The following is a 21883-nucleotide window of genomic DNA, read 5'->3' as shown; positions in this document are numbered from 1 at the left end:
ATTGGCGAGGGTGTAGAGAAACTGGAACCTTGTGCTTTGCCGGTGGGCATGTAAAATGCTGCAGAGTATCTTCTCAAAAAATTAAAAGTGGAATTATCATACAATCCAGCAATGTCACTTCTGGGCATATACGTATAGAACTGAAAGCAGGGTCTTGAAGAGATCTTTGTACACCTATATTCATAGCAGCATTCTTTACAATAGCCAAAATGTGGGTGCACCCCGCGTGTCCACTGATAGATGCATAGATAAAATGTGGTGTATACACACACACACACACACACACACACACACACACACACAACGGGATAGTATTCAGCCTTAAAAAGCAAGGCAGTTTTGACACCTGCGACCACACGGGTGAAACCTGAGGATGTTATGCCACGTGAAATAAACTGGTCACAAAAAGACAAATACCGTATGATTCCATTTATGCGAGATCCCTACAGCTGTCAAATTCAGAGAGACAGAACATGGGATGATAGTGGTCAGGGCTGAGGGCGGCAGGAATGAGGAGCGGTTTAGTGGGGACAGCGTTCCGGTTTTGCAAGATGAAAAGAGCTCTGGGGAAAGATGGCAGTAGGGTTTGCCCAGCAGTGAGAACACGCTTCATGCCATCAAACTGTAAAAAAATGGTTAAGGCGGTAAATTTTTGGTTATGTAGATTTTACCGCAGTTTAAAAAAAAAAAAAAAGGTTTTGTCTTGACAGACTGCCCCTTTCTTGGTCTTGTGGTTACAGAGAGCAGGCTTTTGTGGGGACAATTTTTTGTTTGTTCGTGTCTGTTGGTGTTTCTGGGTTGTTCACTCTTTTGGTCCAAATCTGGTGTATATGAAGCAAAAGAAAAATTAAAAAAAATAAAACGCAGCCAATTCACCACTGTGTGGCTCTTCCGGTCCCAATCCCCTAGCCAGTGGGCCTTCTCTCCACTTTTCAGAGTCCTCTTCTGTTTGTTTTATACGTGATGTTCAAGGTTTTTAGTTGTACTTAGAAGGTGAAACAGGGGAAAGTGCATCTACTCCCATCTTTCCAGAAGCAGGAGGCTTGGTCTGCTGTATTTGTACTGGTTCTCCAGGTAATGCTGGTACTCACCAAGGACGGACTACGGAATTCGCCTCGGGGTCCCAAGCTCCCAGGGGCATGGACTGGGGTTCCCTTGTTTACAGTGAACCTCTGAGCTGATCACAGTTGGTCCTGATCAGTCCTCATGTAGGGCCCCAAACCTTGCTGGGTCTCCCAGGCCGTCTCTGCCCATCCTCGGTGGCATACATCTTCGGTGATTCACTTGCCCACTCTTTTGGCCACTCATTCTGAGCCTTCTCCTCAGGCAAGAGTTCAGATTCTCCCCCTGCAGTCTCTGGAAGGTTCTTAAAAACTCTTGAAAGGTCAAGTGCACAGCAGCGAAGCTCCTTCTTCCTCCTTCCCCCAAAACCGGCTTCCCCAGGCTCTAGCCTTCAGTTCGGTCCTGCTCCTTTCTTCTGGGTCCTCTTGGGGTGTGTTCAAGCTCCCGCATTTCCCGACACACACATAACAGCTTCCAGCAGGTGGAAAGCACAGCACTGCTTTATGAAGCTCTGGGAAGGGGAGTGGCAGTTCTGTGGGTCTTCTGTGCTCCGGGCCTTCGGGGTGGTCTCACTGAGTCTTCCCAGTTCTTCAAAGGTAGGACTTATTGGTGCCAATTCACAGACGAGGAAACAGAGGCTTGGGGAAGTTAAGTAATCTGCATACGGTCACGCAGGTGGTGAGTGGCAGGGCCAGGACCAGGAGCCCAGTGGCCTGACTTTGGAACCCAAGCTCTTCTGGCCTTGTCTTAGAAGGACCCAAAACCTCACCAGAAGTCCGAGTGCCGGCCCATTATCTGACCCCAAGGACCACACGCAGAGCCAGATCTGATCTAAGTCCTCTTGGCTGTGACCCCTATTGGGCCCAGTTCAGGCAGCAGGTGAGGACCACGTGACCTGCAATACGAGGAAGAAGGAGCAAGCAATCAGCTGACATCAGATTTTCTGAGGGGCTTATGAGTTTGAAGTGCCCAGTTGGATTCAGAGTTAGAACCACCCTTTCCCCTACAAAGCAATTAAGCCGCTTCAGAGAAAAATGGCTTTGTTTGGCCCTTGGATACCATTCCTGAGAAATGATGGTAGCAAATAACGTACGTTCAGCAAACCTCATGTCTCTGCCGCGCGGCTGGCTTTGGATGTGGTCCAAGAACTGGTGTGATGTCGTTCTCCAGTTCCAGTCCCAGCCAGTCCCGGCTGCCCTGGGTGAGGCTCTTGGCTGGGCCGGATTTTTGGGACCTGATTTAACACATACCGAACGGTTTGAGTCTTCTGTGAAAAAAAAGAAAACATTCCCTGGATTTGGGGAGCAGTCAGCATCCTGACGATACTAACAACGAGGACCGTTCCAGGCCACTAGGGTGTCTGGAGGCTGGGCCTGGGAGGTAAGCGCTGTTACAGCCCCACCCATTTTACAGATGCGAAAGTGGAGGCGAGGAGCACCTTCAAAGTAACCCCGTTTTCATGAAGTACTTCCCGATTTAAGGTCCTTCTTTTAGTGTGAACTGTGCACCCAGGAGAGTAGCCAGCACAGAGGTAGTCATAGCTAGGTGCTCAGCAGTCCACACTGGCTAAACGAATAAAGGAGGCATTTCTTGTTTCTTCATCGTGATGAACTTATATTTGATGTCATTTACTTCAATTTCCCACCCAGCGTGGGAATCTCTTCTACAGCATCTCTGATAGATGGTCATCCACCTTGAATACCCCCAGGGATGGGGAGCCCACTCCCCAGAGTGGCTCCCCAGAATGGCCCAGAGACAGCTCTTCCCACCTTTGGACAGCTCTAGTCTCAGCAAGGACAACAGTTCATTATTCTGTGCTGAGCTCGGCCTCCCTGGGATGCGTAATTACTGGTTCTGGTTTTACCCTTTGCTGTGCTCAAGCTTCTCCCATTTCTACTGGTTAGTCTTTAAAAATCAGAAGAGGCCTGCTCCTTCTCCAAGTTTTCCCATTTGGGGATTTGGGTGAAGCTGGCCTGGGTGTCGGAGTCTAAGACCCAGCCACGGGGTGACAACCGTGTGGAAGGGCTGTGTATGTTCGGTCTGAGGAAGACGAGTCGGTAGCGAGGTGAGGGTGTTATGAGGGGAGCCCTCAGTTATTTTCAAGGCACTGCAGATACGAATGAAGAAATAACAGTCATAATGGCAAATAATTACTGTGGTGCTGGGCCCTGAGCTAAAAGCTTTCCTGCTGTCATCTCAGCCGTGTCCCATAACAGTCCTCTGCAGTGACTCCTACCCCACTTTACAGATGAGGGAACTGAGGCACAGGAAGGTTAAATCACGTGGGCAGGGTCACTCAGCTGGTAAGTGGAGATACTGGCATGCAAACCCCAGTTGGTCTGACCGGACCCTTCCCTCCCACCTCCCACACGCACAGGGGACGCACAGCGCTGGGTGGCCAGAATATGGCTCACAGGTAGAAGCTACAGGAAGACGGGCAAATGTCTGGTTAGGTGCAGCACTTTCTAGAAGTCAGAAATATCGGCCGATGGAATTAGCTGCCTCGTAACGTGGTAGGCACCAATGTGGGAGCAGGGTCCAGGGGGATCCACGTCACAGAAAAGTCTTTGGACCACGTTTATCCAGTTGAATCCAATTAAAAACAGATCCCTAGGGCAACATTTAAAAGAGAAAAAGGAAAGTGAGGAATGAATGGTGTTTGCAATGTATCTCTGGGCCCAGCTAGAAACTCCTTCTTTGGCACCTGCGTCTGAGTCCCCGCCAAAATATCAGGATTCCCGAAAACCCTGGTCATTGGGGGCTGGTCTTGACCTTGTTTCTAGGAGTTAAGAAGCAGAGAAGGGTGGATGGAAGGCCTGGGTCTCCTCAAGCAAAAGGCCCATTCCCTCCAATGCCCATCTATATGGTGAGATGAGCCTCAGAGAAAGCAAGTCACTTGCCCAGGGCCACAGACCTCATACACAGCTCTGCTGGGGACCTAGAAGGGACAGCCCCGTGAGCTAGCCCTCACTCAGTCCTGGGAAGCCTCAGAAGAGAGGCTGAGCTCCGTCCTGGTAACCCCTCTCCCTCGGGGTCTCCAGGGACTGGCTCCGGATCCTGGAATAGTAGGTGAGAACATTCTGGCCTCCGGTTTCCCTCCTGCTGGCGAATATTAGGCTCAGGGTCACTTGAGAGCTGGTGCCTGGTCGGGAGTGGGAGACTGGACACATGTCTGGTCCGCAGGTGCCCTCAAGAGACCCACCGAGGTCCAGGTGGCACCTGGGTTCCTCCCAGAGGCAGTTTTGTGGTTGGTAGATGCCTGCTCCATCAGGCCAGTGCCCTGGGCCCTTTTCCACCCGGCCTTCTTTCAGCTCTTCCTGTACTTTAGGAGAATAATTAGATGATTCTATGCTGTGGCCCCGTCCCCTGCAGGCTGGCATCTGGACAGCACGGAGGACGAGTCTCCTCCTGGGGCAGGCCAATGGCGGGAGAGTCTGGGAGAGGGAGCCCTGAAGGTGGACAGGACCTAACGGTGGTGGCAGCATCGGGGACAGCCCCAGTTCCTGCTCACCCGGGACCTCTCCATCCAGGAGACCCAGGCAGGGCAGGGTTGGGGGTGGGGAGGCCCCATGGGTGCCACTTCATAGGCTGGGATGCTGAGTCACTTGCCTGATGTTGGGCTTCTGGTGAGCGAGTGAGTGAGTGAGTGACAGGCTCGGAACTGTATCCGGTCAGAGTGTCCTTAGGCCTGTGGTCTTATCACCTCACGACAGTGCTCTCTTCCCCTGGCCAGACCCTGCCTGGAGCATTGCCACTGTGGCTCCCGTTGCCTCACGGGCCTTCTGAGTGTCAGAGGTGAGCATGGGGTTCAAGCAGCCCCCTCCTTCCAGGAAGGGCTGTTCACCCTCCTCCGTTTGCTTCTCCTAAATGGAGGTCTGTGGTCTCCCCAGACGTCCCTGCTGTCTGAGGGGAAGGGCCCCCGGAGAGCACCTTATGTCTTGTTTGACGGACAACAAAACTGCAGCCCAGAGAGGGCAAGCGGCTTTCCTGAGGCCACAGAGCAAATGGGGGGCAGAGCCCATCTCAAACTCAGGGATTCTGACTCCCAGGCACACACACGTGTGTGACTGGGGTCTCCACACTTTCCCTCTTCCAAAGATGATACTTTGTCACATACATGGCAGAGCGACCAGGCACAACCACCACCCCAGTCGCTGTTGAAGTAGTCCAAGGATCCGTAAAACTGAACAGTTTGTTGGTGGGGACGGTTATGGCTCCCAAGTGCTCCCCACCCATCCACCAGAGAGGCACCTAGGCTAGAAATCACGTGCCACCAATTCTCTTGCTCCCCGCTTCCCCCCTCTGAAGGGTGAGGTCCTGCTTTCCTTCCAGCCACTACCTCCCGGAATGCTAGGAGCACTCTTCTGTTTTGGGAGAAGCTGCAGTCAGCCTCAGTTTCTCCATCTGTGACACTGGCTCCACGCCCGGCTTGTTGGGCTCATCAAGTGACCCACCGGGAGAGGCAAGTGCGGAGAGGGCTATGTAGGAAAGTCACCAATTGTCCGAGCCCTTTGTCCCCACTTAAACTGCAGCAGGGGACCTGCGCGACAGCCAGGGCCTCTCATTTCCTTTGAGTAAGCGCTCTCCCTGCAAGAGGGAGCCACTGACCTCAAAGGCCGGCCCACAAAGGGGCCCTGACATCGTCGGGAACAATGTCGCCTGTTTACCTGACAGATTGTCCGCTTTCTTTTCATCTCCGAGGAAAAGAGCTCCCGCTGGGAGCCGCTAATCCCAGAGTAAACAGATGACCTCGTGGTGCTTTTCTTCCGGAGGTGGGGTGCGGAGGCAAGCGCCCCAACTGTGCAAACAGATCCTGGAGGCCTCGTGCGCCTGAGGGGGCGTGGCCCCGGGGCCCGGGGGGGAAGAGCCCCTCCCTCGAGCCCGCCCTCTTTCTCCCTTTGTGGTTTCCCGTTGAATGCGGAGAAGCTCAAAGGCAGGGGCGAGAAAGGTCAAAGCCAATTTGCAGGGCCGAGCGTGGGGGAGGAGAGAAGGGGCCAGACGGGGCGTTTTGGGAGGCCTGACCTTCACCTGGATACAACCCCTGTGGCCTGTCCCCAGGCCTTCTGTGGACGCTGTCCCCGGCAGAGCCGGCGCGGTGTCCTGGCCACTCCCTTACTGGCTGTTGGCAGAGGCCAGCAGCTGCCCCTCTCTGAGCCTCAGTTTCCCCATCTGGAAAGCAGGGATGAAGAAGACAGCCGACTCTTAAGGCTGTTGCAAAATATTGCCATGAGCTCTCCGCAAGTGGCGGTGACTTACGATTAGAGAGAGAGAAAGCCGAGTCTGGAAGCTGGAATGAGACGCCAGCAGAGTGTGGAGAGTGTTCCGGGAGAGGGTAGGCAGAGTCGGGACAAAGGCACTCAGTTAGTTGGGACTGAATAGCGCTTGTATGCGAAACAGAAGATAAAAAAGCCTCTGAAATAACATATCACATTGTGGGGTTATCTCTGGGAGGGGACCCAAATTCTCCCACTTCCTGCTGGTGTGACCTTGGGAGAGCTATTTGGCCCTTATGTCCTTTGGTGTCCTCCTTTACAAATAGATAGACAAGTCCTATGTCAAAGGGCTCTCCTTGAAATGAAAAGAACCTGGCACAGAGTAGATGCTCAATTAATATCAGTTCCTGGCGCTTAGTAAAGGCAGGCTTTACTCCTTGCAAGGAGCTTGGGTGGGGGTGGGGGGGATCTGGATGAGTTAAAGACCCATGGGATGGGAGCCCCATCATGCCTTATTTGGATGCCGCCAGAGGCTGCCCTTTCCCTCGGGTAGTGGGGAGCTGGGTGGGGTGGATCCTCCCACAGGGTGAGCCCTGGGTGACCAGCAGGTGCCTTTCCAGCCACCCTCTCTTGGCTGTCCCTAGAGGCCGTGTGTGCCTCATCTCGGCATTCAGGGCTTCTGCGACTATCAGCTCCTCTTTGGGGTAGAGAAGGTGAGAGATGTTTAGGTGAAGCAGGTGGTGTCTCCCGGGGTTCCTCAGCTTTCCTTTTTAAAGGGAAGGAAGGAACGAGAAGGAAAAGCAGGAAAGGGATGTACTATTTGGTGAACATCTTAAAGCAAGTTTATAGGTATCAGAAGCTTTGGCTTCAAGGAACAGCAAACTCAATTTACTGTAGCTTAAACAAATGGAGGTTTATTTTTCTAACATATTAAGAATTCTGGACATGGGTGGTTGCTGGTCTTGGCTAACTGCTGGTGATGCCAACAAAGACTGGTCTCTTTCCAGCTTTCTACACATCACCCTTAGCATGTAAAAACCTACTCATCTCCTCAAGGTGGCAATATGGCTGCCTCAGCTCCATCAGGAAAGTAGGTCTCCCACGAGCTCCCTGCTGATGTCTCATTGGCCAGAAGTGGGTAACGTGGCCAGTCCTGGAACAAGATGGCGGGAATGCAAATTCCTGAATGCACTGCCCCAGCCTCCAACAGGAGCAGGTGAGTGTGGGCGGGCTGCGTGGGTCAAAGGGACCGTGTCCAACCATCTAATCAGTTGCCTGCCAGAGGAGATGGTTCTACTCACATCCCAGTCGTACCGCGGCAAGCCGGTGCCCAGGGCAGTGAAATGCTTACTCAATAAGCACTTTGACTGATTTCCTTTGACATTCTGGGCCAGCAACCAAAGATGCAGAGATAAAAGCCACTCCTTTGCCTTTCAGAGACAGAAGGAGAATCGTAATAGTAATAATAACAGTATAATAGCTAAAATTCACTGAATATGTACCAAGTGCCAAGTGCTTGCGGGGTACTTTCTAGACTTTATCCATTCTCTTGCTCACTCCAACCTCAAGCAACAGGCATGATTCTACCCGTTACGGAGGAAACTGAGGCCCAGTGAGGCCCACAACGCAGGCTCATGTTACACACAGTAGTGGATATAAGAGCCCAGGGATGAACCAGGCTCTAGGGACAGCCATGAGAAGAGGGTCCTGCACTCCTTGGGGAGGCCTGGGAAAGTTTCTGGAGGTGGGGAGGTGTATGTAGGGTCTGGAGACACCAGCTGGAATTTCACAGTCAGACAAGGTGGGGAAGATGTCCCAGACGAGGTAAGACATGTGTGAGGACACATGAGAAGTGACATTAGGAAGATCTATGGCACCCCTAGGGTCTGTCCACCCACACTTGCCCAGAAATTGCTTTCTTTAAAAGAAGCGTTGAAAATAAAATTATACTTCTAAAATTAGTCAGTGACATGAACGGTCAAAGAAATGCAATTCATTTATAAAATTGTCAAAGATGAAAAGGAAACACCTTAATACTTGACACTGGTGTCGGGGCAGCGAAACAGGTGATGTTTGCACACAGCTGGTGGGACGGTGAATTGGTGTGTAAGCCTTTAGAAAAGCAACTTGAAAAATATTCTTTAGAATGTGCTGATCTTTTGGCTTGCTGTTTAGAAATACATCCTAAAGAAATGATAAATAAAAGTAGACAGATACCTGTGCAAGAGAGATAATTGATTGCAATACAATTTTGTGTTTTCTCCCTTGAAGTTTCCCTGTCAGTGTCCCAGGTTTGTAGCCAGACCCCTCCTGACTCCCTAGTCCCAGGGGCATTTGTAGGACCCAACCTTGGGTCCTACAAAGCTGCTTGAAGGGAACATTTTTTCCCTGTTTTTTGTTTGTTGATTTTGGTTGTTTTGTTTTTGTGAAAAAGAAAGATCAAGAGAGAAAACATGCAGGCTGTCCCAGTAAAACAGTTCCTTCCAGTAAAGGGGAGGAGTTGAAAGAAAGAAGGGGGGAAGGTTCCTAACACCTGCAAAGGGGCCTTGAGTCCCAGAGGTGGGACCTCAAACCCCCCCCCCCCACTCACCCACCGCATAGCCACACCCCAGGACATGGCTGTGATTTCCCAAAGCTCACTGTCCAAGAAGACTGGAGTGATAGCCGTGGGCCAGGGTCCTGAGCTTCCAGCCTGACGTACAGTAGCAGCCACTGGATATCAAAGAGCATGCCCTCTGGGAGGATGAGTAGCTACAGACCCCAGGACCTTTGCACGGCCCTAGCAGACAGCAAGATCTCAAAATGACTGAGGTTGATTTTCCTTGATCAGGCCTCAGGTGGAATTTAAATAAAACTGAATGTGACATTCTCACCTATCTACATTCATGAGAAAAAAATGTTTTTAAAGGTAATTGAGTATAAAGTTATTATCTTGTTTTGATTTTTTAAACCATTAGTTAAATATTTTCCATAGAGAGATACCAAAGTCCCCTGCCCTACGTTCCCTGACCTCCAGGCACATACCTTTACTATTGCACCAACCTTGCTGGGAGGGTCATTATCTATATTTAGTGCCTCACTCTCCTTCGAGGTTCTCAGGTCCTGGAGACTCATCAAAACATTGACTTATTTACCTCCATGTCCCCAGTCTTTGCACAACGCCTGGCATACACCCAGGGAATGAACGGGTATATGAATGAATGAATGAATGAATGAACGGATGAACGAATGAATGAACAGGTGTCTGGTATCTGGGTTAAAGGGCCTGGTGAGGCCCATCTCTGTTGTCCCCACACAGATGCTCCCGGGCAGCTCTAAGGGCTGTGCACTCAGCCACAGAGTTAACTGCAAGGACAAAGTCGGGGAGTGTAAACAGCCCTCCTCCAGGCCAGGGCCGACTGGCAGCATCCCGGGCAGCTTGCACAATCTTGTGGGCTGCTGTGATTCTCATTTTTGGGGCATGGAGTCATCTCTGCCATGGGCCTCTCCCTCCTTGCCCTGGATTGTCTCTTGGCAACACAAAAGGAACTGTGTGTCTGTTGTCGGCGGGAAGAAGTTCAGACCCCCGATCCCTCCAAGGAGCTGGTCCTGATGAACCAGATCTGCCCAAGGACCCCAGGAGGCTGGAGCTGAAAGGGAGCTCGAAGGTCACCCAGACCGACCTCTTCGTTTTACAGATAAAGGACCTGAGACCTTAAGAGGTGGGGACACTGAGCTCACTGCACTTGTGGCAGAGCTTGGCACGGAGCTGAGTGTCCTGGGATGGCAGCTGGTTTCAGAACCAGCCAAACAGGGCTGTAAATTCCTGCCCAGCCACTGTCCAGCCGTGTGAACCTGGATCAGGGATGTGTCCTTCCTGAGTCCCCATTTCCCTGTCTCCCCGGAGCGGCACGCAAGGTTGTTGTGGAGACCTGTCGCAATGCTGTCTTAGAGCCCCTAGCACCGTGCCTGGCTCAGACCGGGGCCTTCTGTCTCCTGCCTCCTCCCACCCTTTCTTTCCTAACTTCTCCCGCCCACATTCCTCACCATTCCTCCGCTTCCCTCTGAGCCCTCCACTACAGCTCCCCAAATTGCATGCTGTGATCACCCCTAGATTCATTACTGTCTGCCTACTTTCTCTCTTGCTTTTTCTGTTCTCACACACCTCTTGGTCTTGCCACATTCATTCATATTTTCCTTCCTCTCTCCCTTCCTGCAAACTTTCCCAGGCCTCTGCTATGCGCCAGACACCTGCTGGGCAGAGAGGCTCACGGCCTCCTCCTGCCCTTTCAGAGCTCATCTACTGCTCAAGAGGGGCTGCGTGAGCAAGGACGAGACAGGGCGATGCTGTGTGTCCACAAAATCCCGTATCCTAACTCTTGTTTCTGGAACACCGCGGCCGATAGAAGACTGACCCCTTAAAGAGGGCTGTGTCCTAACCCCCAAATCTATGAATCTTACCTTACGTGACAGAAGGAGCTTTGCAGATGTGGCTAAGTGCAGGATTTTTTTTTTTAATGTTTATTTATTTGAGAGAGAGAGAGAGAGTACGTGTGCACACGCACGCGTGTGAGCGGGGGAGGGGCAGAGAGAGAGGGAGACAGAGGATCCAAAGCAGGCTCGGCACTGAGAGCAGAGAGCTGGATGCGGGGCTCAAACTCACGAACGGTGAGATCATGACCTGAGCAGAAGTCGGACGCTCAGCCGCCCAGGTGCCCCCTGTTAAGTACAGGATTTTGAGATGGGGACACTGTCCTAGATTATCCATGTGGACATAAGGGTCCTTACGAGAGGGAGGAAGAAGGCCAGAGAGGAGAGATGCTATCTTGCTTGCTCTGAAAATGGAGGAGAGAGGCCAGGAGCCAAGGAGCACAGGTGCCCCTGGGGCCCTCAAAAAGAACCAGTCCCACGGACACCTTGATTTTAGCCCTGGAGAGCCATTTTGGGCTTCTGACTTCCAGAACTGTAACAGCATGAACGTGTGCTGGTTTAAGCCACTAGGTGTGTGGTCATTTGTTCCCACAGCGGTAGCAAACGTAGAAGACCGTGGTTCTCTGTCCTCTTGCAGTGAGGTGGCCCGTGTGACTAACTCCGGCCAGTGCAGTGTGAATGCACGTGACACATCTTCCTCTGGCCTGAGGCCTCTGTCTTCCTCTGCCACAGCCAACGAAGACACTGCAGCTGGTGGTGGAAAGTACAAAACGGTGATCAGCTGCTGGCGGCCTGGGTCCCTGAGTGACTGAGTGGAGCACAGCCCCCACCTGGCCCCCACCAACCATCCGAACCTCTTAGGATTTGGGTATTTTTCATGACAGCAACATAACCTAGCCTTTTCTTCCTGCGGGAGCGCTAATGAGGCTCTTGCCTCACGGTGGTGACGACTGAGCCTTGAGAAGACAGATCGGCCCTTAAGAGTGTGAGCAAAGGCCTGGAAGGATTGGACTTTATTTGGCTGGCCCAGGGTGCATTGTGGGAGCGGAGGCTGGCTGCAAAGGTTGGGGGAAAACGGAGAGCAGGGGCGCTGGCGGGACTCTGGCCGTTCTGTCTCCCTCCACTGGGTTCCAGCAGGTTTGGACTCGTTTCCTAGCGTGTACTGCTCGGTGCGCATCTAGTGTGCCTGCAGGGCTCATGCGGACACATGTGCGTGTGTGGCCGAGAGGCTTCTCTGGGCACAGGCACACGTGCGACCGTAGGCGTGTGCATGTGTGGGTTTACCTCTGGTATAGCTGCAGCTCCGGGGTGGGCGGGGTGGGGGTTGGGGGCTGGTCTGGGACAAACGAAGGTGTCAGGGGCGGGTGGGTTTCTGGTGCGGAGGAACAGAGTCCAGAGGGTGCGGTGAGGAGAGCGGTGTGTGAGGGTGTATCAGGGTGAACAGAGAGACTTCTCGAATCATCGGTGAAGGAGAAGCTCTGGGATACACCGGTAGCTCGTGAGGTGAGTCCCAACACGTAGCGCCCGCCCTTAGAGCCCTACGTGCAGTGATTCACTGACCTGTGCCCTCTGCAGGGGCGAGTGATTGCTGTATGAGCCTGGCTCGCTCTCGTGGGGCCAGCGTGAGCCAGAGAACACCCTATCACGTCAGTCCCACCGCGGGCCAGGTTTGCATGATGTTTATTGCTCAAATTACTCACTGTGTTGTTACCTGAAATACATTTAATTCCTATTAATAACGAGCACTGTAGGGCATAGATTTCATCATTAGCGTTAAATTACTTTATTGCAGTTTACAAAGCAGCTGCCTGTGATGTGTGACGCATCAGCCCAAGTCGGAGCCAACACACACAGGCCGCTCGCATGTGTGTGGACAGTGCACAGTGCGGGTGTGTAGTTGTAGGCAACGTGTTTTCGCGCACGCTTTCAGCCACACGTGAAGGTAACCTTGTGTTTGCTCCGCCCATCTGTGGGCTGCCCTAGACCTGAGACTGGGGCGTGCTTTTCGAAGTCTACTCTAGGCCCGGGGGTACAGCTGAGGGCTTTTGAGGCTCTTGTCTCAATAAAACCCAGGGCCCCCCATGGGTAGGGGCTCCCATATGAAGAGACAGAGGCTCACGGAAGCCCAGAGGACCTGCCCAAGGCGCATGCTGGGGCCGCACTTAGAATCTAGCCAGGCCGGCTCCAAAGCTTGGGCTTTTGCTCTTACATGCCACCTTGCACGTTCCTCAAGCACTCAAGTTTCCCCAGTCAGGAGTCTGGCTCCTTCTCCCGCTCCCTGCCAACCTCACGGGCCCCTTTAAGATCAAGGGACATGATGTTTCTCCGCTGAGAGGCTATAGGTGGATCGCTCATTCTTTTTTCTTTTCTTTTGTAATAACGTTTGTATCTTTCATTAATGGCTGTAAGAGTCTCCCCTCCGTTTGCTCCCCGTGCCGACCCCATCGGTGCGGGGTTAGTAAGGAATGACGTCAGAGCCCGAGTGGGTGAGCGGTCAGGGGGCTCAATGGAACCGCTGTTGTCCCGCCCACCCGGCACACACACACACACACACACACACACACGCATGCACACACACACACACACACACACACACACACAGGCCGCTTTTGCAAAAACAATTCCCTATTTGGCAAAGGGCAGTGTTTGCCCTGGGATAGGACCTTGCAGCCCTGAGCGAGGCCTTGTTTATTCTGGCATAAACCACGGGGATGTCCAAGCCCATCAAGTTTGTTGAACTTCCTGGATTTCTTATCATGCAGCCTGCCCCGCCAGGGAACAGGTGAAATGCTGATTTGTGCCCAAGAGACCAAGAGAGGATATTAAGAAAGTCCACAAAAGCCACTTCTGCCCCCAAGGGACAAGCAGCCCTGGGCAGGGCTGCTGAGGGCTGGCAGGGGCCAGGGAGAGGGAGCCGGGCAGATCCTTAGCCTTCCTTCTCCTTAACCTGGCCTGAGCCTGCGTCTCCCACTCGTGACTCCCCACTCCTGAATTCTCTGCTTGGCTCTGCTGAGGCTGGTCTCCCCACTTTCTCTGGACATATTGTACCTTCTCCAGGCTGCACACCTTTGCCTGGGCCATGCCTGCCACGTGGGATTTCCTCTCTACCCTGCCTCCAGTTGAAACCCTGCTTAGTGGGTAGAGTAAAAGAATGGCTGAATCATTCTGAGGGTGGAACTGGGTAAGTGAAAGACTGTATCCCACACTACCCTACAGTGCACATTTCCCTTCCCCTAGGAAGGGAAATCCCTGACTCTCAGGGGCTTATCAGGGTGTTTGCCTGGGGGGGGGGTGCCTAAATGAACCCTCAGGTAGCCCTACTGAGACACTGGGGAACTTGTCTCTGCCCCCTCAGGAAGTCACACAACATGACAATGGGGTAGGGGTCAGGGGTGATGGAGCGGGTATAAGGGGTGGGGCCTCCAGACTCAGGAGTGGCCAACCAAGGTCAGATCCTGTCTCCCAGCCTTCTAGCTCCAGGACCTTAGGAGGTGGCTCCAGGCTTCCTGCACCTGCATAGAATGAGTATAATGGCAACTCCTTCCTTGGGAGGTGTAACTACAGTGATAGATGAAGCACCTTGGACACAATAAGTGTATTTTATCAGTCCCTTATGTCACTGTAGGAGGATCGCAGACACATGGTTGACCTTCGACAGCCTTTGTGACTTCATTGCACTATTCACTGACTGCCTCCTGCGAGGCTCCTGATTTCACAAGGAACCTACGGGTTGCTATCATCCCCTGCAGATGAGGGGACTCTGCCAGTTGAGGCTGTGGCCCAAGGACACCCAGCATATAGGTGGCAGAGCAAGGGTTAATGCAAGCTGGCTGGACTCAAAATGTGCTCCTTCTCCTCTGTGACCTCTGCCCCAGCCCCTCACGCTGACCAGTGGCCCTGGAGCTTGTCTGGCCCTTCTGTGTCTGGGGGCCAAGGCAGGAGAGGCAGCTGCCAATCAATGTGCCGTGAGCTCAGGGAAGGCCTGGGGTCCCCTTGTCAGACCCCCTCGCTTGCCACATGCCCTAAATTCCATCATTACTTATGGTGCTGTGATTCCTATACTGTGTGGGCAAGACCCCTGATGTGACTGTCTGCCTTTGGTGGCAGGACCCAGCCATTGAGGACCCACCAGCAAATGGCACCTGGGGAAGGGATCCCAAGCCAGGGACGTTCTGATGGGGGCAACAGCTTCAGGCTGGGTCCTAGAGTGGCCACCCTGGGAACCAGACCTTGTCATCAAAGGAAGGAAAGGCTTTACAAAGGCGAGCGGAGAGAAGGGGGGAATGGTGTTGAGTTCCCACTGTGTGCAGACACATGGCCTTTATGTATGCTGCCTCACTCAGCTCTCTCAGCAGCCTTGTTGGGCCCCCATTTTACAGAAGAGGAACCATAGCACAGAGAAGTTAAGTGATTTGCCCAGGACCACAGAGGCGGGGTTCAGTGCAAGCCTGTGACAACTTTCTAATTTTGCCACAGCATAGTTTGCTTGACTGGGGCTGTGGGTGTGGAGGGAAGGGGTCTTTGTCTTCAGGTGGAGCTGGCTGGCCTAGGTGGGAGAGGTTTGCAGGGAGGAACCGTTGGCCCATGAGTCAGGGGTCCGGTCCTGGCAGCTCCTACCGCCCACCTGGGATGGCCAGCAGCCTGGGGGTGCTTCAGCGCGGTTAGTCATTCCAGGTGGGCGGCAGGCAGGCACCCATCGGGAGGTGTCTTCCGCCCCCCACGCTTCAGATGAGCAAACAACAGAAACACTGCGTCTGGCCTCAGCCCTCAGCTCGGTGGCCCAGGTACATTCCTCACTTCCTTCCCGGGACCTCCGTGGGAGGGGGCACTGGCTCCTGCCCACGTTGTGGGTCATAGCGGGGTGCAGGGGGGCGTCACCGAATCACTCCCATCCCCTCACTGAACCCCATAGGGACCCGAGGTGGGCCGGGACAGCAGGTTAAGCTTGGGCTGCCTCCACCGGAAATACGCATTAAGTGAAAATAAAGTTCTTCGGCCCCGCTTTCCAAGTACATTCCGGTCTTTAGAGAAAACCGAGATAAAACAGGAAAGGTACAGCAATGAGAACCCATGTACCCAGAGGCAACCACTGGGTACCTTTCATCCCCGCCCTTCCTACACGTGGATTGGATGGGTCGTAGCTGCTGTCTTCCTCACCTTTACTGGGTTCTGAACACCCTACCCCCCGACCCCGGGCTTCCCTGAATCATTGGTTTCCCTGGTCTAGCTTTGGAAGGGAGGCAGCGTCACTTCATTTTATAGATGTACAACCTGAAGCTTCAAGAGGTTGACAAACCCAGGCTCACGCCTAGTGAGAAAGAGGCAGAGAAGAAGGATTCTGACTGCAGGGTCCGGGTTTTTGCTTCGTGCCCTATACACTGCTGTGATGCCGTGACTTCTCCCTAAAGTCTCGTCCGAAGTTTGTCCCCCCCCACCCAGACGAGAAGGTCATGCAAACACCAGGTGTAATGTCTGCATGGGATTCACACTGCACATATATAACCCTCTCCTGCTGCTGGCCACTTTAGTCTTTCTCATTTTTGACCATTACAAGCACACTGCCAGGAACTGCTCCGGGTTATGGCTGTTTCCTTGGGCGGTGCTTTCACTGTGGAATTGTGAGGCCAGACGGTGGGGACACTTGGATGAGCTCCTAGGAAGCATCGCCCCATGAGGGTGCCTGATTTCACCCCCCTGAGCAGACCAGCAGACCCACTGGGCAGAGATGGGACGGCTGCTTCAGAGACTCTGCAAGGCCCGGTGTGGAGCCCCACGCTGGCTGTGGAGCCTTCTTCCAAGGGGGGGCCCAGTGTGGTGCCCTCTGCCACACCCCTGGCCTGTTTAAAGGTGATAAAGCTGAGTCTCAGAGAGGCAAAGTCACTTACCCAAGGTCACACAGCTTGGGCCAAAACCCACGAGACCCATCTCACGCAGGGTTTGCAAAGCACCAGCCACTAATTCTTCGGGAGTTCTAGTTAACTCTCCCCACCGATCCGGGGTCCATAAGTGCCAGCTTACATCCTGAAGCATCTCTGGGACATCCTCCCGGAGGCTGGGAGTTGGCTCAGTCCTCACCTCCTGCTGGCCTCCCTCAGCAGGGAGCAATAAACTGTATTTCAGACTCTGCTTGCTTCTGCCCATCTCCTCTTGCCTGGACTGGTACCGTAGCCTGTCTACCACTCGTTTCACCCGAGCCCACTCGTGCCCTTTTCTCCAGTGAGCAGTCAGAATGGTCTTTTCAGGACCCAACTCCCGCCATGTGGCTCCCCTGCTCTGGCCTCCAAGGGATTCCCGGCTGGGTATGGGTAACTCACTTGGAAGCCTGCTGGGATGAATTTGATTCAGGGCCTGCCCCATGCCAGGCACAGTGCCAGGCACTATGGGAACAGCGAATCAGACCCGGAACTTAGGAGGCCTACCTCCTCTGCCCCCTGCCCCTCTCCCCAGCCTTGTCTCATCCCTTCTTGGGTGCCCGCTGGGCTCCAGGCCTTGGCCTCCATTCTGTCACGCGGGCAGGCCGAGACTTCACCTAGAACACTCTTGCCCTTGCCGCACCACCCCCCCCCCCCCAACCAACTTCAGGCTGCCTCCCTTCGTCTGCAGAGACCCTCCCCACAAGCAGACAGACAGAGTCTGTCTCACTTGGTCCATTGCCTTCATAAGCAACCCCCGCCCCCACCCCTCCCCTCCCCCCCCCCGCTTTCGAGATTATGGGAAAAAGGGGTTGGGGAGTGAATTTACAGCCACCACGATCATGTTTCTGTGTGCATGATCAATCTTTTCACATTCATTAAAAAAAAAAAAGATGCCAACAAAGACGTCACACTGCATGAGAAGTTATGGGATATTGGCCACATGGCAACTTACGACATGTTAATTTCCATGGCTCTCCCCTACCTGGCTGGAAACCCTTCCGGATCTCCTTCCTCACGATTTCAATGAGACCCTTACCAATTACTTGGTGAGCTGAGAGGCCCCTTTTCCTCCTGTGTTTGGTCTTCCGTGAATCGGGCTCGCTGATTCTGGTGGTCCCAGAGACACGGCCTGGAGAAATCTCCCGGTAGAACACTGTGGCCGGGGCCTGGCCCTCTGCAGGTGGGGTGGAAAGCTGTTCATCACATCCCTTTGTCCGCTGGCCCTTTGCTGGTCGCTAGGCTTTGCAATGGCTGCCTTCTGCGCGCCCCTGCCCCCTTCCGATTCACACATGGGGGAGTTTAGAGGCCCGACTCCTCTTTCTGTCCCCAACGGCTTTCAGGCTTTCACGAGGCATTGGCGCAAAGAGCTCTTCAGTTGGGCCCCGTTCCCTTTATTGAAATTCCCACCCTCTGCTCTCTTCCCTTCGTTGGTGTCTTCAACAGGGAAGTTCAGAAAAGCCAGGCTGCAGTTAAGCTACGTGAGCTGAAACGTGGTGCGGCAGGAACACAAGTCGGGAGGATCACCACCGACACCTGCTGGTCTGCAAACTGCCAGGCCTGCCAGGCTCCGGGAGGGGGCATGGGATCCCTCGGGAGTGAGGGAAATCAGCCTGATGCCAGCAAAACAGGTTTTACTGGGCCGAAAACCATGAATTCCAAAATAATGACGTTATCAAAGAGACGGGGCGAGTGGGAGCACGTGCCAGACCTTAAGTGCCCACCATGTGCCAGCCCCTGTGCCGGGCACTGTGAGGGCCAGACACGGTGTCTGAGTGCAGGAGACTTGCGGGCCGGAGGGTCTGACTCAAGCTGGGGCCTGGACGCACACTTGTCACCTTTCCGCTGCTGAGCCGAGTAGCACAGGACATGACCCATAGAAGGCCCTTCTTCCCAGCCCCGGCTGAGACTGGGGGTACCTCCTTTTGGACGAGACTGACTTCTCTTGGTGAGTTCATCTCTGTTCTTGCCAAAGGCAGAAGAAACTCCATGCTTGGCCCGTAGGAAGCAGGCCGGCCTGAGACCTGTGTGGCCTGGGGCCCCCTCATTCTGCACCCAGGGGCTGGGTGTTATTCACCCACATCCCAGGGTGCAGGCCGTGGGGTAACCCAGAAGAAGGGAGGGGAAACTGTACAGAAGCTGGATCTTCCGCGGTGACCCCAAGCCAGGCCAGGCTCCGAGGTAGGGCAGCGAGGCACTGGAAGGAAGCTCAGCGCAGGGGGGTGAGGGCAGGGGAGCTGGTCAGCTCGTGGGCCCACAGGCAGGAGTGGGCCCGTTCCCTGCGCAGCATTTGGTGAGAGAGAAATGCATGTGGAGCCAGGTCCCCCAGGACAAGTGACTTGCTTCGGGGAAAAGGTGTATATCGGGGTGTGTGTGTGTGTGTGTGTGCTGAAAGTGCTGGATCACTAAAAGTTGCACACTTTAGAGCCCAAGGGATGGTGCGGAGGGCCCCCTACAAGAGCACACATGCCCCTGCTTGGGTTCTGGGGGTCCGACCCTGCTCGCGGCACCAGGTCTCAGGCAGCGGCCACGAGAAGGCGCACCACAAATACTCGCCCACTGCCAGCCTGGGCTGCTTTCTGTCTCCCGCTCAGGGCTGGGGGCTCCAGGGAGGCTGGTGGGATTCTCGTGTTGCTCTTGGCAGCAGAGACTTGAAACCCCATGACCATGAGGCATGAGGGTGATGGCCTCTCCACAGGACTGGGCTCTGGCTGGTGAGACTCCCTCCAGCTGCACGGGCAGGTGGGCAGGAAGCGGGGCGTGGATGGAGTCCTGGGCGCCCCGGGGAGCTCTGATGCATGTGGGGAGAGGACCGTGAAGAAGCCTGCGCTTCCTGCAGATCAAGCAGAGGCTTGGGTGGAGCGGAGTCGAGGCCTTCGTGGGAACGCAGCCTCATCAGCCCATCAGGGCTGCTTTGAGAGAGCAGTTCCATTCATTCGAGAAATATTTATTGAACTTTAGCCAGCTGCCAGATCTTGCCCCAGAGAGCCGTGGTGAGGCTTACGGGAGGTGACGTGGTGGCAAAGAGGGCTCAGGGCATGTTTGCAAGTGGAGTCACGCTACGCACAGGCCCCACCGCTCGTGGGAGGACAGGAGGCAGGGTCTCTGCACCACCAGAGGAACTTTCCCTGCCTCTCTCCTCTCCTTGGCCCCACCTGGCTATGGAAGGGACAGATCTGAGCCTTGCTTATGTGGGAGCTTTGGTGGGAAAGACCCAGAGCAGAGGACCAGAACTCTATCCCTGAGGTCTTCTTGCTGTAAACAGGCCATTGGATGTTCAAGGCTGCTGACGAAAGTAGAACTCCCTTCTAGCTCTCCCTTTGCCCTTAAGTTCTCCTTCTTAGAGAATGTCAGTGGTGCAAATGACTTTCTTTTCCTGTCCAGTATCACCTTTCTCCCTGTTCCATTGGCCACTGGGGTCTTTTTCTCACATTTCTGCCATGAAGCCACCCATATTTGGAGACCTCCAAAGACAGGGAGCTCGGTACTCGCCAAGTACCACGGTGGTCTCAGGGGGTGGCTGTCCTGAGGCTAAGCAGGCAGCAAGGGGGGGGGGGTGGCGCTGGGGCACAGGAGAAGGCTGTGGGGACTCAGGAGATGCTGGTGCCCTGGGAGAAGCCACAGGAGACAAGGACAGGGAGGCCAAAAGTCAAACCGTGGGCTCAGCCACTCGCCTGATCAGCTTGGGGAGCCAGTGTGTGCAAGACAGAAGGACTGACCGTAGACCAGCTGCTGCCTGGAGTCGTCCACGACCTGACCCCCCTTGCGGCTTGGCACGAGGCCTAGCGAGGGCCGGCTGTCCGCAAACCCCCAACAGAGCACACGCCTGGGAGTTACATTCCTGCACCCGTGGGCCACGCAGGAGGTGGGAGGAGAAATGGCGGTGATATCCACCTTGCCCAAAAGGACTGAGGAACCCCCGCATCCAGGGCTAGCATGCTTCGGCTGCATACTCAGCCCCCACGAGTGTCCATCTGACACCCTAGATGTCCACGGGGGACCGTGTTGGCCCAGCAGTTGACTTTATTATCAGCTGGACAGCCTCTAATGAGTAATGAAAGCGAGTAAATCTAGTTTCAACAAAAAAGTGATTGAGCTTACACGCAGCGGGGTCAACAGGACTCCAGAGGAGGAATTTGCTCATCGTTCTCCTGGAGGAGGTCTACGGAGCCACCGGAAGAGGCCATTAGGCACTTCTTGTTATGCTTCTGTTTGCGTATCGGGTAGGATACGGGCTGGTTTTCTAAGGCGACCGGACTTGCTCAGCCAGTGTGAAGGCCTCATTCTGCTAATGGTTTCTGACTCTATTTGTTTTTTTATTTTTTTTATTTTTTAACGTTTTATTTATTTTTGAGACAGAGAGAGACAGAGCATGAACAGAGGAGGGGCAGAGAGAGAGGGAGACACAGAATCGGAAGCAGGCTCCAGGCTCTGAGCCATCAGCCCAGAGCCCAATGCAGGGCTCGAACTCACGGACTGCGAGATGGTGACCTGAGCTGAAGTCGGCCGCTTAACCGACTGAGCCACCCAGGCGCACCTTCTGACTCTATTTGGATGCCCGTGATGCTCTGTGGGGGCTTGTGAGTGGCTTCCTGCCCCGAATGTACAGGCACGCACAAAAGTCGACGGTTCAGGGGAGAGTTTAGACTCCAAAGTCACCTTTAGAAATCCCTTTAGTGTCCCCCCCCGCCCCCACTGCCACCTTGAGCTGCTCTGCCTCCCACTTGGGTTGTCTGTTGGCCACATAATAGGTACAATGGGAAAAGCATGAACTTCAGGATCCTGGGAACCAGGTCCCCGTAGTTGGGGGGGGGTGCCTCACTTACTAGTTGGTGGCTATTAGACAAGAAAATGTTTATGAACACTTCTGGTTTGTGACTGGGAATAGAAATGGCCAGCCCGTAAGCGGTGAAGGCAACCAAATGGGTTAAGACATGTGAGAGCCCCCACCGAGCTTGGGGTCCAGACTCCACAGGTCTCCCTCCAGCCATGCTGGTTCCCTGCCCTTGGCCCAGGGTGGCTTAGGGAGACGATTCCTTCATGGGAGTTGTGACCCCATCCCTGGACCATGTTGAACCCCCCCCCGCCCCCCCTCCCCGTGTCAGGCCAGAGCACCCAGCTGGCTCTGTGATTCTGTACCCACATCTGAAGGACCCTATTCTAGCTGTGCAGATAGCCTGAACCAGCCATGGCCAGCACACCAGCCTAGCCTTCCCAGGAGGTGCTGGTGCTCAGGCAGCTGCAGATTCCTGGGACTTTGGAATAGGCCCGGGGCCATCTGAGCAT

This window comes from Panthera leo, chromosome C1, assembly GCF_018350215.1.
Source record: "Panthera leo isolate Ple1 chromosome C1, P.leo_Ple1_pat1.1, whole genome shotgun sequence".
NCBI classification, from domain to species: Eukaryota; Metazoa; Chordata; class Mammalia; order Carnivora; family Felidae; genus Panthera; species Panthera leo.
Note: the sequence above shows the minus strand (reverse complement) of the source record.